The sequence below is a fragment of the Loxodonta africana genome, chromosome 14 (genome assembly GCF_030014295.1).
Source record: "Loxodonta africana isolate mLoxAfr1 chromosome 14, mLoxAfr1.hap2, whole genome shotgun sequence".
In the NCBI taxonomy this organism is placed as follows: domain Eukaryota; kingdom Metazoa; phylum Chordata; class Mammalia; order Proboscidea; family Elephantidae; genus Loxodonta; species Loxodonta africana.
The window spans coordinates 22308293-22326633 of NC_087355.1; the positions used below are offsets into that span (position 1 = coordinate 22308293).

At 41.4% G+C, this 18341-nt stretch overlaps 1 long non-coding RNA gene across 1 annotated transcript in view; it reads left to right on the top strand.

The window, feature by feature from the left end:
• LOC135227613 (uncharacterized) overlaps positions 1-17074 on the top strand; it is a 48788-nt gene extending 31714 nt beyond the window's left edge. Inside the window, exons 3-4 of the long non-coding RNA XR_010317781.1 lie at positions 4664-4752; positions 16625-17074. This is a non-coding gene — a long non-coding RNA (uncharacterized LOC135227613). The remainder of the gene's footprint in view (positions 1-4663; positions 4753-16624) is intronic.
• The last annotated feature ends 1267 nt before the right edge of the window (positions 17075-18341 follow it).

Consider the following 18341-nt stretch of genomic DNA (forward strand, 5'->3'; position numbering starts at 1 on the left):
AGGTTGTTGGAATAATCTTTCTCATCCCCTAAGAAAATTCCTGTTTAAAGACTGAGAGCTGTACAAGGGCAAGGGTGGAGCCTGAAGGGGGCGCAATCAGGGACATTTCTTTTTGTCTTCGGATGAAGAGAAAAGCAGCCCTGACATCTGGGAGATAGCCTGGTAATATCAGCAGGTCCTCGGAATTGTTTGGAGCTGGCCGGCCTGGCACGCACAGCTAGGCTATGGGGTAATCCTGATGAACATATGCAATCGCACAAAATACCCTTATCAGATAAGGTTACTCTGAGACCATGAAAAAGTGAGACAGCAAACAGGACCACTCAGCAATCTGTTCTAAGCACAGACAAAAACGAGGTCACTGTGCAAATCACAAAAAGACCAAACTTTCTCTCCAAAATTATAGCTTGCTGTACTCTTCCCTTCTTCTATTCCAAATTCATTAAGACATCCAATCATATACTTAGCCCCACTTCCTGACAGCACCCAATCCAGAGCAGAGACCCGCTTCCTTGAATCTTGCCAGTCCAAGCCCAAATCTTATAACAAGTCCTTTCTAAAACTGTCTTACTGAGATGCTCCACAACCCCTTAGTATGTGTTCTTCCTTATTGCAACAAGCTGTAAAGCCTGCTTGCTAAATCACACACACAAATAATGCATGGCTGTTTTGTATCCCAATTTTGTGTAGGATTTCGTATAACACTGATATACTTTGGGTTCCTGCCAAGAGAGTTTAGTTACTAGAAATGCTGGAAGAAATACATTATGATATGGTCCTACAGTGTGGACCCTGAGGATGCTGTTAGAGCAATAAACCTATTAAAAATCAAGAAGAAGTGGCTGGAAATCCAATACAAATCAAAGTTGACCTTGTAGTAATTTTATGTTAAAGGGACCAAAACCATACTTAGGAGCTGGGTTTCCCAGAGCAAAAGTCAAGCTAGGTTTTTTTTTTTTTTTTTTTCACTTAATAAATTTTGTTCTTTTTATAAATAAAAGGCAAATGAAGCTTCATCAATGTTGTTGTTGTTAGGTGCTGTTGAGTAGGTTGCGACTCATAGGGACCTTAAGTACAACAGGACAAAACACTACCCGGTCTTGCACCATTGTTGCTATGCTTGAACCCATTGTTGCAGCCACTGTGTCAATGCATCTCATTGAGGGTCTTCCTCTTTTTTGCTGATCCACTACTTTACCAAGCATGATGTCCTTCTCCAGGGACTGATCCCTCCTGATAACATTTCCAAAATATGTGAAACATAGTCTTGCCATCCTCACTTCTAAGGAGAATTCTGGTTGTCCTTCTTTCAGTGGGATACATTTTTAGGGAGAATGGAAACCTTGGTGGCATAATGGTTAAGTGCTAATGGCTGCTAACCAAAAGGTCAGCAGTTCAAATCTACCAGGTACTCCTTGGAAACTCTCTGAGGCAGTTCTACTCTTTCCTGTAAGGTCACTATGAGTTGGAATTAACTCAGTGGCAATGGGTTTGGTTTTGGGGTGGTGTTCCAATAGAACGTGTTTTTAGGGAGAACAATAGAGAATATTTTCTCATGGGATAAATAAAAGAAGATAATTCAGACTTTTTGTGCCTTGGAGTCAAATTTGAAAACAACATGACGAAATGTAAATATCAAGTTACTCTAATGAATGTAATAAAACTAGACTCAAAATTGCACCACCCAACACTCTAGAACTACACTATCCAAAACAGTAGCTACTAGCCAGGTGTGGCTGAGTCTAAATTATCAAATAAAGTTAAAACTTTATTTCCTTAGTTACACTAATCACATTTCAAGTGCTCAATAATCAAATATGGCTAGTGGCTATTGTATTATTAGACAGCACTGATATAAAACATTTTCATCATTGCAGAAAAGTTCTATTGGACAGCACTGCTTTATAATATGAGAGAGGAACTGTATACGTATTTTAAAAAGAGTCTAAATCCTTGATTTAGAAAATAGTATTAGAATCATTATTCCCTGTCCTTGAGCATAGAGAATGTGACCCAGCTTGAGCTGGGCCCACAAGGACTCACAAGGATACATCAACTGGGCCCTGAGATAAAGACAATAGATGGGGCAATCTTGGAAATTATTTTTTAGGAAAGAAAAATATCTTTTAGGGAACTTTTCGTATAAAGCTAATCAAACAGAACATTAGACTTTCCACTCTTTCTTCTTCTATCAGCATTTAGTGAATAAAAAACTTGTTCAACCAATGAAGACCCTCCTGAGTGTTGTTACTGAAACCTGTACCAATGATTGTTAAGAAAGACAATTCAAACGTAGGATCACAGTTTCTAGCCAATCTGTGAAAAGGTAAAGCTTTCAATGGTTCTGCCCATTTTGTAATGTTAATATATACCAATGTCTCTGTAAGTTTCTTTGGACTAGGACAGACATAGTTGTAGCAGCATGCTTGTCCGTTTTCCCATTCTTGCTTATTCTGTAATATTTCCTTGGACTTGGGCAGGCATGGCTCCAGCAACATGCTTATCCACTTCCCACTTTTGCCTTTTTCAATATATGCCGAATAAAACTTTCTTTCTGCATTTGTAAACTTTGTGATGTCTTTTACCCTACAACATCCTATGGATTAAAAATATACGCATCCCAGTTTGTCCTTCTTTTCCTCACTTTCTTTCTAAATTCATGTTTAACCAGAAAATCAGTATTAAATTTCCAAAAGAACAACTCCCTGGTCCTTTTGAATAAAAGGTATATTTTTGCTAAGAGTAAGCACTGCTGACAGAAACTGAACATTTCTTAAAAACAAACAAGCAACAAACAAAACTTTAATAGTTGTCAAACTGCTGAAAAGGGGTATCAATACTGGAGCAGCAGAATTGATTTACACTACATCTTCATAGAATTATAAGGAAAACAATCCTTAGTGCAAAATGCATATAAGTAGGGAGATGGGTGGCTTGGTTATGGAGAATAGATTTGGATATTTGAGTCGGAATCGACTCAATGGCAATGGGTTTTATGGGTTAGACCCCACTGCTGTCTTCAGGAAGGGTTCTTTATGGCCAACTGGGAAGGAATGGAGCCAACTAATCTTGCAGGTTGTTAATGCTGGTACATCCCCATTCTTATGGAAGAAAGTAGGCTGGAGAATGGTTGGGGTGGAGTCAAAAAAGCTCTTCAGGATAGAGAAGAAATGTTAAGCCATGCAAATTCCAGCCCTCAAAAACCAATTCCATGAAAACCACAGTGACTCAGCAGGAAAAGTGCTTATTGGAAGAAATGCCTCTAAATGGGAGACTTGTAAACTCTGCATTTGATTAAGTCCACTTAAGAAGAAAACACCCTCATTTTGTGTTGTTCTATTATCTTCAAATGATTAAAATGATATCATTACCACTTACAAATTATATCTCCCTTAAAGATTACATTAAAAAAAAAAAAAAACGCTTAAATGATACCACACCACCGTAAAAGTCAGTTTCTCCTCTCACTGAAATAATATTCCCTTAGGGGTCAGATTTACATCTTAGGCAACTCCATGGGAGAATTAGACTCCAAGAAAGCAAAGAGGATCCTCATAGAGTTACATAGGATGAAAATTTGGCTCAGACATTATTTTTTAGATGGAAACTGATAAACAGAATAAAAGTTAAAATACACAGAAATGGAGATCCAAGGTAACCATGCCAAAAGAAAGGAGTCTTTTGTTGTTGTTTTCAGATGGGTTTTTTATTTTTTCCCTCCCCTCTCTGTGCTGTTTTGATCAATTCTTGCTGGTTTCTCTTCTGGTCTTTGTGCTGTTAAGGCCTGTTAATATGAAAAACTAGGAATTCGAATAAAAATAAAATGCCTTCTTGTGCTATTTACTTTTCATAATGATTAGCTCTGAGTTGCATACTCTATGTGTCTCAAACTATGATCTAAAAGACCAGAGTCCTGGCCTGAAATTGCTCTGTGGAGCATGCTAACCACAAGGCAGCAAGTACACAGAATGCCCTTCTACTCTCTTCAAAAGACCTCACCTTGTGCTATGGCATCTTCGGCTTAAAAAAAAAAAAGTGAGGTCTCATGCTTATTAAAATTGCAAATGTAGACCTTGACGTGTGTTTGTTGGAAGTGTAGAAGTAATATATTTCATTTCATTTTCTCATGTCACTTTTATGCTTACATTTTCTTTCCTTCGCTTTATCTTGGTTTTCTTGCCATCGCAAAGTATTCTAGTATATTTTCCTGGTAATTCCAAGAATGGATTAACTGCAACCAACATTACTTATTATTATTCAAATAGCCTGTAACAGCTCTTTATAAATTTCAAAAAGCCAGACTGTGGAGTACTCTTTCACTCTGTAGAAAACATAATCTACTTTCCAGTTCCATGTAGCATTTCTACATTACATATTCTAGGCTGCTCCTAAATTACTTTTTAATTGATATCATTTTGCTGAAATTTCATTCCATAATCTTCAACAGTCTTCCAGAACGTGGGGAATGTTATTTTACACCTGCATTAGGCATACTTTCAGGTATTCTTAAAATGTTTATTAGCTAATTTTAGAGAAATAAAGCTAATTAATCCCATGAGGTCTATAAAAGAAGCATATGCAGCTCCAAACACTGCCTTATTCTGTTGCTGTGATATATATCTTTGCATGGCTTCTCATCTATGAGCTGTGGTTACCTTTTCAGGTGCTTCTCTGAAGAAGCGGCCGATTCTACTGCAGCCTGCGACCTGAAAAACCATAGCACCGTATTTACAGAGAATGCACTGTGTGCAGGTAGGTCACTGCTCTAAGCCCTGAAATGCATTATCGCCTTCTTAAATTATCCCCACAATTATCTGAGTAACCCCATTTTTCAGACAAAGAAACCAAGTCCTGGAGAAGCTAAATAATGTGCCCAAGGTCTCATAGCTAGAAAACGGTAGATCTATAATTTGATCCCCAGATATTCTGACGTCAGAGAATCCAGCCCAATGAGGAGAAAAATACATCTGGATGTTTAAAGCGTCATGGGGGATATTAAGAAAACTTTTGTTTTTAGTGACTTATTACTATATATATGTCTTATTAACATCCATAACATAATAATAGCCCTGGTGGCGCAATGGTTAAGCCCTGGGCTGCTAACCAAAAGGTCAGTGGTTTGAACCCACCAGCCACTCCCAGGACAAAAGACCTGGTCATCTACTCCCATAAAGATTATAGCCTTGGAAGCCCTGTGGGGGCAGTTCTACTCTGTCCTATAAGGTCACTATGAGTTGGAATCAATTTCATGACACACAACAACAACAATTATTGAAATGGATTGAAAGGAATGGAATTAACACTTACTGGGGCACCTGCAATGTGCTCAGCACTGTACCAGACACCTAACATGTCATTTCATATGGTTAGCAAGAAAGTTTAAAAGTATCTTTTAATTTCTACTATGCCAAAATAAAGACATTTCTCTTTTAACATTCAAATTTATTAAACTAAATTGTGTTGCAATATATATGAAAAAAGAGATTAAAAAGAGCAGTAAGATTAGAAACAAATAAACAATGGAATTGAAAGAATAACTGCTTATTTTCACCATTTGTCACAATATAGCAATATTACAGAGATACACAATATATAAAAATGGTGGCTCGAAATATTTTTTGAATAGAGGAAGGTATAAATCAGTGTCTGCCTGTAGTCTGTCTGTCTGTCTACCTATCTACATATCCAACTATCCATTTGTCTATCTATTTATCCTTCAATCCATCCATTTTGTTTTCATACAATAATGTTTGTAGAGGAGGATTATGGTTTTTGTCACCTTATGTCATGGAGGTACAATAGCTTCAAATCTCTTTTGCTGATAAACTTAGTCCTTAATAGCTATGTGTTTTAACTAAACTTTTCCTCCTCTACTGGGTGGCTGCCCCATGGAAAAGATGAAAGAAAAGAAGGCAGTTTTTTTCATTTGGAACAATATGGTTCCATTTTCCTTTCATCAGCCTCCCAGAGTTTCCCTTTACTAGCACTGCCTCCCAGAAGCCTCATCTATCTACCCAAGTGAGGCTTCTGGTCAATTCTAGAACCATCATCCTGCACCAATTAGAGCTTATTATTCGGTATGACTGACACATTCCATATGATAATATCCATACACCTACAAGGAAGACCAGTTAATACAACTATCATTCGAATTTACGAACCAACCGCTAATGCCAAAGATGAAGAAATTGAAGATTTTTGCCAACTTCTACAGTCTGAAATTGATCAAAACATGCAATAAAGTTGCCTTGATAATTACTGGTGATTGGAAGCCAAAGTTGGAAAAAGAGAACAAGGATCAGTAGCTGTAAAATATGGCCTTGGTGATAGAAATGACGCCAGGGATCACATGATAGAATTTTGCAACACCAATGACTTATTCATTGCAAATACCTTTTTTCAACAATATAAATGGTGACTATTCATGTGGACCTCACCAGATGGAATACACAGGAATCAAATCGGCTACATCTGTGGAAAGAGACAATGGAGAAGCTCAATAACATCAGTCAGAACAGGGCCAGTGGCCAACTGCAGAACAGATCATCAATTGCTCATATACAAGTTCAAGCTGAAGCTGAAGAAAATTAAAATGTGTCCATGACAGCCAAAGTATGAGCTTGAGTATATCCCACATGAAGGTAGAGACCATCTCAAAAATAGATTTGATGCATTGAAAACTAATGAGTGAACACCAGATGAGTTGTGGGATGACATCAAGGACATCATACATGAAGCAAGCAAAAGGTCATTAAAAAGACAGGAAAGAAATAAAAGACCAAAACGGATGTCAGAAGAGACTCTGAAACTTGCTCTTGAATGTAGAGTAGCTAAAGTGAATGGAAGAAATGAAGTAAAGGAGCTGAACAGAAGTTTTCAAAGAGTGGCTCGAGAAGACAAAGTAAAGTGTTACAATGAAATGTGCAAAGATGTGGAGTTAGAAAACCAAAAGAGAAGAACACGCTCAACGTTTCTCAAGCTGAAAGAATTGAAGAGAAAATTCAAGCCTTGAGATGCAATATTGAAAGGTTCTTTGGGCAAAATATTGAACAATGCAGGAAACATCAAAAGAAGATAGAAGGAATATACAGAGTCACTGTACCAAAAAGATTTGGTCAATATTCAACCATTTCAGGAGGTAGCATATGATCAAGAACTGATGGTACTGAAGGAATAAGAAGCCCTGTGAGAAACAAGGCTTCAGGAATTGATGGAATACCAATTGAGATGTTTCAACAAACAGATGCAATGCTAAAGCGCTCACCCGCCTATGCCAAGAAATTTGGAAGACAGCTTCCTGGCCAACCGACTGGAAGAGATACATAGTTGTGCCTATCCCAAAGAAAGATGCTCCAAAACAATGCAGAAAGTATTGAACAATATCATTAATATCACATACAAATAAAATTTTACTGAACATAATTCAAAAACAGTTACAGCAGTACATCAACAGGAAATTGCCAGAAATTCAAGCCAGATTCAGAAGAGGATGGGGAATGAGGGATATCATTGCCAATGTCAGATGGATCTTGGCTCAAAACAGAGAACACCAAAAGATGTTTACCTGTGTTTTATTGATTATGCAAAGGCATTCAACTGTAGGGATCATAACAAATTATGGATAACATTGTGAAGAAAGGGAATTCCAGAACACTTAATTGTGCTCATGAAGAACCTGTACAAAACCAAGAAGCAGTTGTTCAAACAGAGCAAGGGTCGGTTTAAAATTAGGAAAGGTGTGCGTCAGGGTTTTATCCTTTCACCATACTTATTCAAACTGTATACTTCACCATACATATTCAATCTTGTATGCAGAGCAAATAGTTCAAAAAGCTAGACTATATAAAGAAGAACAAAGCATCAGGTTTGGAGGAAGACTCCTTAACAACATTCGATATGCAGATTACACAACCTTGCTTGCTGAAAGTGAGGACTTGAAGCACTTAACTATGAAGATCAAAGTCTATTAGCCTTCAGTACAGATTACACCTCAACATAAAAAAAAAAAAAAAAATTCTCACAACTGGACCAATAAGCAACATCATGATAAAAGGAGAAAAGATTGAAATTGTCAAGGATTTCATTTTACTTGGATCCACGATCAATGCCCACAGAAGCAGCAGTCAAGAAATCAAACAAAATATTGCACTGGATAAATCTGCTGCAAAAACCCGCTTTAAAGTATTAAAGAGCAAAGTTGTCACTTTGAAGACTAATGTGTGCCTGACCCAGTCCACAGTATTTCCAGTCACCTCATATGCATGTCAAAGCTGGACAATGAATAAGGAAGATTGAAGAAGAAGAGTTAGTGCCTTTGAATTATAGTGTTGTCAAAAAATATTGGATATACTATGAACAGCTAGAAGGGTGAATGAAATCTGTCTTGGAAGAAGTATGGCCAGGATGCTCCTTAGAAGCAACGATGGAGAGACTTAGTCTTATGTGCTGTGGACATGTATCAGAAGAAAGACGTCATGCTTGGTAAAGTAGAGGATCAGGGAAAAGAGGAAGATCCTCAAGGAGATGGATTGACACAGAGGCTACAACAATGGGCTCAAATGTAGCGACAATCGTGAAGATGGCGTAGGACCTTGCAGTGTTTCGTTCTGTTGTACCTAGTGTCATTACGAGTCGGAATCTACTTGAGGGCAGCTCCTATCAACAACATTCCATATAAGGAGCCTGGCTGACTCCTAGAGTGAGTGACTCTCTGTGCCTGTACAGAGGATGGTATGGAAGAGGCTGTGATGTGGCTTCAGCCGAAAGCTTGTTTGGGTCAATGAAAGGACTAAAGAAAACCCAAGAGATGGTGATGGCATGCAAGGCAATGTATCTGTGTTTCCAAAAGAAAGGAGGAAACCATTCTTTTGCCCAAAGGCAGTAAGCAGGTGCCCCTACTGTCTCACTTCAGGAAACTAAAAGAGGCATTTTCCATTTTTGTCAGAAAGGAAGTCAAGACCAGATGTGCCTATCTCTTCTAAAATGTAATCCAAAAAGCAAGAATGCTGAAATATTCACATTTGCATCTGCAAGGCTACCATCCTGTCCTGCAAAACGTTGGAGTCCAACATATGACTGTGTAACGAGTAACCGAATAAAAATGGATTTGCACATTGAGGTGGTGCTGAAAGACTGAGAAAATGTATTAGGAAAAAATCATTGTCTTAACATTTACCTCAAAGAAGGACATCCTGTAGTAAGACGAGAGAGAATCTATTGTGTGTGTGTGTGTGGACATTTTGAGGGAAGGCCTGAGACAGAGGTGACTGATGGTGGTGATATTTGCATAACCTGGAGAACCTGCCTGTCTTAGTCATCTGGTGCTGCTATAACAGAAATACCACAAGTAGATGGCTTTAACAAATAGAAATTTATTTCCTCACAGTAAAGTAAGCTAAAAGCCCAAATTCAGGGTGTCAGCTCCAGGGGAAAGCCTTTTCTCTCTGTCGGCCTTGTCATCAATCTTCCCCCAGACTAGGAGCTTCTCTCTGCACGGACCCTGGGTCCAAAGGACACGCTCTACTCCCGGCACTGCTTTCTTGGTGGTATGAGGTCCCTCCTCTCTGCTAGCTTCCCTTTCCTTTTGTCTCTTGAGAGATAAAAGGCAGTGCAGGTCACATCGCAGGGAAACTCCCTTTATATTAGATCAGAGATGTGACCTGGTAAGTGTGTTGCAATCCCACCCTAATCCTCTTTCACATAAAATTACAATTACAGAATGGAGGACAATCAGAGAATACTGGAAATCATGGCCTAACCGAGATGATACACACATTTTTTGGGCGGGGGCGGGGGGACATAATTCCATCCATGACGCTGCCTATATTTACCTCTACCCACCATGCCTCCCCCTTCTCCCCTCCCTCCCACACAATGTTAGAGGCTCATAGATAATATTCTGTGGATCATTTGGGTGTGGGCAGGACAATCACAGAAACAGGGTAGGGATTTAGAGGTATCCTGATGTATCCACCCATTCACTCATTCTCTCACTCATTTATCCATGAAACATTTATTGAAGACCTACTGTGTGTTCTAGTAGTTGTTCCAGGAAGTTAGGATAGAAAGATGCACTAAGATTTTGTCATTGCCCTTATAATTATGATGGACTGTGACAAATGCCAGGACAAAGGAATGGAACTAACACGGGGTATTTTGAGACCCCAAATGGATCCACCTACCTTGGCCAGAGGTATCAGGATAGACTAGTGCCTTTGTCTGAGAAAGAGAACCTAGGAGGAATAGGCTCTGGAGGAATGTGAGGAGTTCAGTTTTGGGTGTATTGAGTTTGAGGGATTTGAGAGAAACCCAGGTAGTGTGCATGAGTTAGCTAGAGGGAAGAGTCTATGAGCAAATCTGTAGCTGCTACTTGCCGTCTACCTCCCAAGGAGGTTGTAAGGGGAAAATGAAAGTCGTTTGCTGATTATATAGTGAATTGGATTTACATTAAATTTAAAATTCAAATTGGATTGGGATTTAAAGCTTGGCATTTTTAGCCTAGTGAATCTGTTTTCGGGAGATAATAAGAAATTTCTTCTTATAAGATTTTTTCAAGGATCAGATTTAAGTTCTTAGAGATCATAGGTAGCACACCATCAGGTAGCAAGTTGACCCATAAATCCTACAAATCCCATTAGTTTGTAGCCCCATTGTCTCAATTTGGCATCGTTGATGGCTGACAGATGGGACCCTGGGGAAGGCCCTGTGTGAAAACTGAGTAACCTGGGGCTCAGTTGCTCAGACCGCTATGACAAAGTGGGCTAGCGTTCCCTTCATCGTTTTTCTTTTCTCTTTGGAACAAGAATTGGCTTTTCCCAGGGAGGACCCATGGTGGTGCAGTGGGTAAGGTGATCAACTGCTAACCGAAAGGTTGAAGGTTTGAAATCACCAGCGGCTGGGCAGGAGAAAGATGTGGAGGTCTGCTTTTGTAGAGGTTTAAAAAAAACCCAGTGCCGTTGAGTCGATTCTGACTCATAGTGACCCTATAGGACAGAGTAGAACTGCCCCATAGAGTTTCCAAGGAGTGCCTGGCAGATTTGAACTGCCAACCCTCTGGTTAGCAGCCATAGCACTTAACCACTACGTCACCAAGGTTTCCACATAGAGGTTCACAGCCTTGGAAACCCTAAGGGGTGGCTATGAGTCAGAATCTACTTGATGGTAGTGGGTTTGGTTTTGGTGTTAGTTAATTAAAGGGTCCTTGGGTGGTGCATTCTGGCTCACAGTGACCCTACTGGACAGAGTAGCACTGACATATCGGTTTCCAAGGAGCGGCTGGTGGATTCCAACTGCTGACTTAATGGCAACAGGTTTGGGTGGTGCAAACAGCTAATGTGCTCAGTTGCTACTGAAAGGTTGGAGGTTTGAGTCCTCTCAGAGGCACCTTGGAAGAAAGGCCTGGTGTTCAACTTCTGAAAAAGCACCCACTGAAAACCGTATAGAGCACAGTTCTACTCTGACACACATGGGGTTGCCATGAGTCAGAGTGGGCTCGATGGCAAATTGGGAATTAAGTAAAAGTCTGGTGATCCATGTGGGAGCATGGTCTTTTTGTACTTTTCTGGTGGAGGAAAGGAGGGCCAATTACTACTTCCCTGCAAAATTAGCCTAATTTTATGGCACGGGAAACTGGCCAGCCCATTTTTCCCAGGTTATCCACTCCTCCTTCCAAGTCTTCCATTTGTGACTTCCAGTTTTGAATTCCATCTTTATGATGGTGTAACAATTGCCTAGAAACCAAGGCCACCAAGGCTCTATCTGCAGCAGATCCAGAGAACCTGTCTCAGTTTTCTCTTTCATGTGTCCGGAAGTGACCATGGCGTGACTTTTGCCCAGGTCCTCAAGTGAAGTGTGGTTTAGATCAGTGGCTCTCCAGTGGTGTTCTGTGGTGCCCTGACAGAGGAGGGAAGTCAAACATAAGGAACTCTAGGCCTCCTGCCTCCATTTCAGCCAGAGTAGCTCCACAGTTTTCTGTTTTATATTATGGGGGTTCTGTGTAAGGAGCCCTGGTGGTGCATTGGTTAAGAGCTCAGCCGATAACCAAAAGGTAGGCAGTTGGAATCCACCAGTTGCTCCTTGGAAACCCTATGGGACAGTTCTACTCTTTCCTGTAGGGTCATTATGAGTCGGAATTGACTCGATGGTAATGGAGTTTGTGTGTGTGTGTGTGTGTGAGGTTAAGGAGTCCTGGCAGCACAATGGTTAAGCGTTTGGCTGCTAACTCAAAGATTAGTGGTTCGAACACATCAGCTGCATCATATGAGGAAGATGTGGTAGTCTGTTTCTGTAAAGATTAACCAAACCCACTGCCATCAAGTTGATTCTGACTCATAGCAACCCTATAGGACAGAGTAGACCTGCCCCATAGGGTTTCCAAGGAGCAGCTGGTGGATTTGAACTGCTGACCTTTTGGTTAGCAGCCAAATGTTTAACCATTGCACCACAAGGGCTCCTTTACAGCCTTGGAAACCCTATAGGGCAGTTCTACTCTCTCCTATAGGATCACTGTGAGTAGGAATCAACTTGATGGCAATTGTTTTGGTTTTTGGGTGTAAGGTTATGTGTGAAACTGCTGGGGAAGAATGTCTGAAAAACCCTGTTTAAAGAAATAGGCCTAAGACTTTAAAAACCAAGATAACAGATTAGATATGTGAACTTCCCCAGCTTTAGTTCACCTCAGATACATTTTTCAGAGAAAAGAAAGGACTCAAGAACTGCGGTGAAGAAATATTTCATGCTTCTTTTATCTGCATACCAGTGATCACCAGGAAGTGGTGGCTACTCAGAAGTCAAAGGGAAGAATAACATCTTTCTCATTTTGTCTCTGAATGTTGGCCTAAATTTTAAAAATTTCTTTTGGCCCTGGTTGAGGCTAGAATTCTCGTCAGGCTCATTTATTCTTGCAGGAAAAAATATTTAGTGATTGCTACTTTGTAGTTTACAAGCTTTCTAACCACCATTGTTGACTGCATGCAGTAAGAATGGGTGGAGTAGCTCTGGTCTTTTCATCCTTTTCTTTCTTCAAGTTATGGATGATTTTTCAAGATCACAGCTCAGAACTACTCAAAATCAAAGCTTTCCCTCAGGTTATCTTTGTTAGGGCAAGAAGATGTGAATCAGCTTGTGGGTTTACCAGGGCGATTTGTTATTTTCCATGGAAAACGAGTTCATATTTGGCCACCAGCTCCCTCGTCCTTTCTTTCCTCCCTCACTCTAGCAGCCATTGTGTAATTGGGTTTACAAAAAAAAAAAAAAATGAACATGGAAAGGTTTTTTCAACTGCATTAACACACGGGGAACTTGTTCTGCATCCAGAAATCCAGCAAGTCCTCCAGGAGGCTGGCAGACAGATTCTGGCGTCAACAGGGCACCCTGCTCCAGATGAAGCTAAAGGTGTGAACAATGGAGCCGCCCAAAAGGCTCTAAGGCTCTGATACCTGGACCTGCTACAGATACCACTTTCAACTTCTGGGCTGGCTCCCATCAGTTATATCTACAAGCTTTACTTAACAAGGCCACTATTAATGAGATTTTGCTGTGTCTGAGGAAGCCATTTTTTTTTCTCCCTTTCAATTTAGTTTCACTGGGCTATGCATCTTAGAATCATTATGCCCTATCCAAGTTGCTAATGGGCTGAACTAAAGTAACCTTCATGAAACAATGTAAGTACAGCAGGACCTGATATTAATTACTTGAATTTCAAGGAAACATTTTCAATAAGTTTCCTTTTAGTGTCCTCCCTCCAAAATGACTGCTTGATGGCACTTCTCACTTATTCCATGAGCCCCTGTCCCGCAGTCCCCAAGATTACTAGAGGGGTTTGCCATGTCCTTACATAACCCCACACCACTGGTCCGAGTGAGCAGATGAAGAGCCCATCGTGTATCATGAGCATAGTTGGTTGTTCTGGGCAGAGACACCAGGTCCAAGCGTCTTCCCTGTGATGACTGATTGAACATGAGCTCCACCAGAGGTGGAGAGAGGTTCCTCCTCTGTGGCTGGAAGATGTAACACTGAGAGTTGTTGGTGGCCATGTTTTGTGACATATTTTAAACAATATACTTTATTGTGTTTTAGGTGAAATTTTTATGCCATTTTAAAGATCCAATTTGTAGCAAGAGAAAAATAAATCGGCATGCTGGAAACAGCAGATTGGGGAAGGAGTGAGAAGCGTGGTTTCCCTCCCTGCTGTACACATCCTGCATAATTCCAAGGACTGTGAAGATGATGGTGTTTACTCCTGTATGTTATGTTATAGGGCATGATTGTCCTTAAGACAGGGAGACTATCTGGGTGGGTCTGACCTAATTACAGGAGTCTTTTTTAAAAGCAAGGAGTTTTTTTCCAGCTGGTTGAAGAAGTTAAAGCCAGAGATAAAACGCAAAGAGGATTAGACACACTGTTGCTGGTCTGAATACAAACAAACAAAAAAATCCAAACCCTTTGCCATAGAGTCAATTCCAACTCATAGCAACCCCGTAGGACAGAGTAGAACTGCCCCATAGAGTTCCCAAGGAGCGCCTGGTGATTCGAACTGCTGACCTTTTGGTTAGCAGCCGTAGCACTTAAGCACTACACCACCAGGGTTTCTGGTCTAAATATAAAAAAAAGGGGAGTATAAAATCATGGGTATAATAGTAACAGTAGCATCAGAACCTGTCTAACTTCAGAGAGGATAATGTGAATCAAGGTCAGCCCAAGGCAAATCCCCATGAGGTACAGGTCAGGCATACTTCCACTTTCTAACCTTTTTACTGATTCTGAAACCAGCTGTCCTTCCGTGGCACCCTTTCCTTCTCTTCTGGGTTTGATAATCCATTGTAATGACCACACAGAACTCACAGACCATGGAGTTGAGTGGTTTATTAAGAAAGCAACAGGGTACAACTTGGTATCAGGATCAACAGGCTATAACTCAGGATTAGGCTCAGGAAGCATGTAGGGAAAGTCTCCCTTTTTAATGCAGGATAGCTCTCTCAGCTTCACTTGGCTGTGCAGGCCTCCTCCAGACCCGGTTTTAGCTCCCTCGGGACAAGCCTTCTCTCAGCCCCTGGAGGCTAGGCTCCTCTTGGTCTCCTGAGGACAGGCTCCTTTTAGCCCTGCCTTCTGTCACCACCAACTCTGCCACTGGTTCTCTTCTAGGCCTGTCACCACTGACTCTGCTGCTGGTTCCCTTCTGGTCCTGTTGCTCTCTTCAGTGTTACAGCCCTTGACTTATCCTACAGCTCTTTTAGGAGGTTCCTTGCCTCTGCTTCTTCTCTTTTGCCTTTTCTCTTTTCTGCTTCTTCCTGCTTCCTATCCTGTTTCTTTCTGTCTGTAAAACCTCTGTGGGGTTGGCTGCTTATATATACCAACTCTTACCAATTTTAAGGCATGATCCTCCCACCAGGGCCACAAACTGACCAATCCCCTTTCAGTGGGCCACAGACACTTCATTTGCCTAGTAGGCTATAGACACTTCAGTTGCATAGTCTATTGACCAAACCCGGTAAAGCACATACCAATCACAGGGCAGGCTGTGGCCCAGGGCCAGACAATAAGTATCAAACCACAAGTTGTTTATAGCTTACCCAGGAAACGTCAATCAACCTGGACAAAAGTAATAAACCCTCTTGGGTAGAAAACTAGGGCAAAGGTAACTCCTCAGGGTTTAGGGGAAAAGACTCTCAAGTTGTTTTTCCAAAGAACCAAGGCAAAAGGCCACATAAAGGAACTCATTTAGCCACAGGAGGCCATGAGGTAAGGGATGTGGGCAACCTCTAGAAGCTGAGCATCACCCCGGGCTGCCAGCCAGCAAAGAAATGGGGACCTCACTCCTATTGATGCAATGAGATGAATTCTGTCATCTGTGAGCTCGGAAGAGAATCCCGAGTCCCAGATGAGTTATGATTCCTAGGCATCAACTTCATCTCAAGATACCTAATGTGTACAGTGTAGCCCAGGCTGACCCCTTGATTCCAGCCCAGTAGTGCCCTGTGTGGAGAATCCTGCCGTGCTGTACCTGGACTATAGAAACTGTGAGATAATAAACTTTTGCTGTTTAAGCCACTAAGTTTTTGGTAATTTGTTATACAGCACTAGCAAAAAAAAAAATACACTCACATATTAGCTCAAGATAGTCCATTTCCATTAGGTCAGAGACACTGTGGCAGAATGGCAGATGCAAAAAATAGCAACCTTGCAAATAGCAATAATGGTTGCAGCAAAAGAAAATAGAAGAACAGACTAAATTATGTAAAATGTTACTTAATTTGAAGGAAAAGGCAATATATGGACTCCATGTAGAAAGGACAACAGCTATTTTTTCCTGCCCATGAATCCACTGGTGGATAATTACCAGCACCATTCTAACACCTTTCTTTTCCCTTTCTTCTCGATGAACTCCAGAGAAAATGATTTAGTCTCAGCTCCCTAAATTTGCCTGTTAATCAGACTCTGCTCTGGGTCATGTTCTACTCTCTTCCTGAGATGATCTTCATCCCTGACTATACCTGGCGGACACTACTTTTCCTTCAACGTTTGGTTCAAATGTTCCTTCCTCTGTGAAGAATTTCTTCATTTCCCTATCCCTTGTCATAATAATTGTCTTTCATCTCTCTGTTCTCTCAATTTCCTCATTTGACAGGAAGAATCTTGAAGACAGGAGCTGTGACTTTATTCCTTTTGGTAATTTTCAGGACCGGTGAGTACGGGGCCTGGAACATCATGGGCTTGTTGAATACGAGTCTGCCCAGAAGGCTGGACAGTCTGTCACGATAGCAGATCATTGGTTGCAATGCCTGGGGATAAGGTTTCGCAGTTGGGCTTTGCTTTATTTTGTCTCTCAACAGCCTCGCATGAAGAAGCTGGCGTCCCCTGGTGGAGTCAATGTCTCATCATCCCAGCTGATGGCATTCCCAGGGGTGCTACACCTTGGATGAGTTGTCGGAGCCAGAATTTGTTCCCTTCCCTTCACCGAAACTCTCCTTCCCTGAAACTTTCTGCAGAAGTTCATAATTCCTGGGTATCAACTTCATTGCGAGGCACACGATGCGCACGGAACCTATTTGGTGAATGAATAAAAGAAAAGCATGATTTCTCAAAGGATTCCTATGCTTGCTCACCTGCTAATGCAAGGCCAGTGTTTACACATTTGGAACCAGTAGTGGGTACGGCCATGGCCGCGGGGGTCTATGGGCTGAGAGCAATTGGCTGCATCCCCAGGAAGGGATGGGAAGTGTGCCCGACACAGATATTATTGCTGGGGATCCTGAGTCCAAGGCTGGCATGCAAGAGGGACATTGATTTTGCTTCGCTACCTGTTGACTATGTCTCAGATAACACTGCTTGTGAAAAGGGGCCTGATCTGTCATTCTCGATACTGAAAAGATTTACCAGCTTAGGTTGTTAAATGCATTGAGGACTTGTCTCAAATATATTAGCAAAGTTCTGTTTTTTATTCATTAATTAATTCCCTCAATAAATACTTATTGAGTGTCTGCTGTGTGGGAGGGAGTCCCTGGGTGCTGCAAGTGGTTAAGCGCTTGGCTACTAACCAAAAGGTTGGCAGTTTGATTCCACCCAGAGGTGCCTTAGAAGAAAGTCCTGGTGATCTACTTCTGGAAGATCACAGCCATTGAAAACTATGGAGCAGAGTTCTACTTTGAAACACACGGGGTTGCCATGAGGCGGAACTGACTTGATGGCAACTGTGTGAATACAACAGGGAGTAAAAACTGACATGTCTCTGTTATAGTCTCTTGCAATTTACCCCAGTGGGGAAGAGAGATGCGCAAATTAACATAAGGTCGCTGCTTCAATAGGTACTACAGAAGAGAGATTCTCAGGATTATGAGAGCTTGGAGGAAGACTGAGTCAGGGAGGTGAAGGGGGAGGCTTCCCTCAGGGCGTGATAGGTGAAGTGAATGAGGAAGAGCAGGGACAGACAGCATTCCAGGCTGATGGAGCAACCTGTGCAGAGTATGTGCAGCAGGACATAAGGCAGTGAGCTCGAGGAGCTGGGAGAAGGCCAGCATTGCTGGAGAGCAAGGAAGGAGCAGGAGACTCGGGTAAGAAGAGGCGGGGAAGGGCAGCACCATGGTATGGGAGCTTGACTTCATCAAATGGGAAGACTTTCAAGGGTCTTAACCAAAGTGGCATGGTTAATTTGCATTTTTGGAAAATTTTTTCTGGTTGCAAGATGGAAAATGGGTTGGGGGAGGCCAGAGTGGATTTAGGTAGACTAGTTGGGAGGCTACTACTGCTCTGGTGAAAAATGGTGGTGGATGGGACAAGGCAGAGAAACATTCGAGGGTATGCATTTAAGAAATATTTAGTATGTAGATGTATATTTTCCCAGGAAA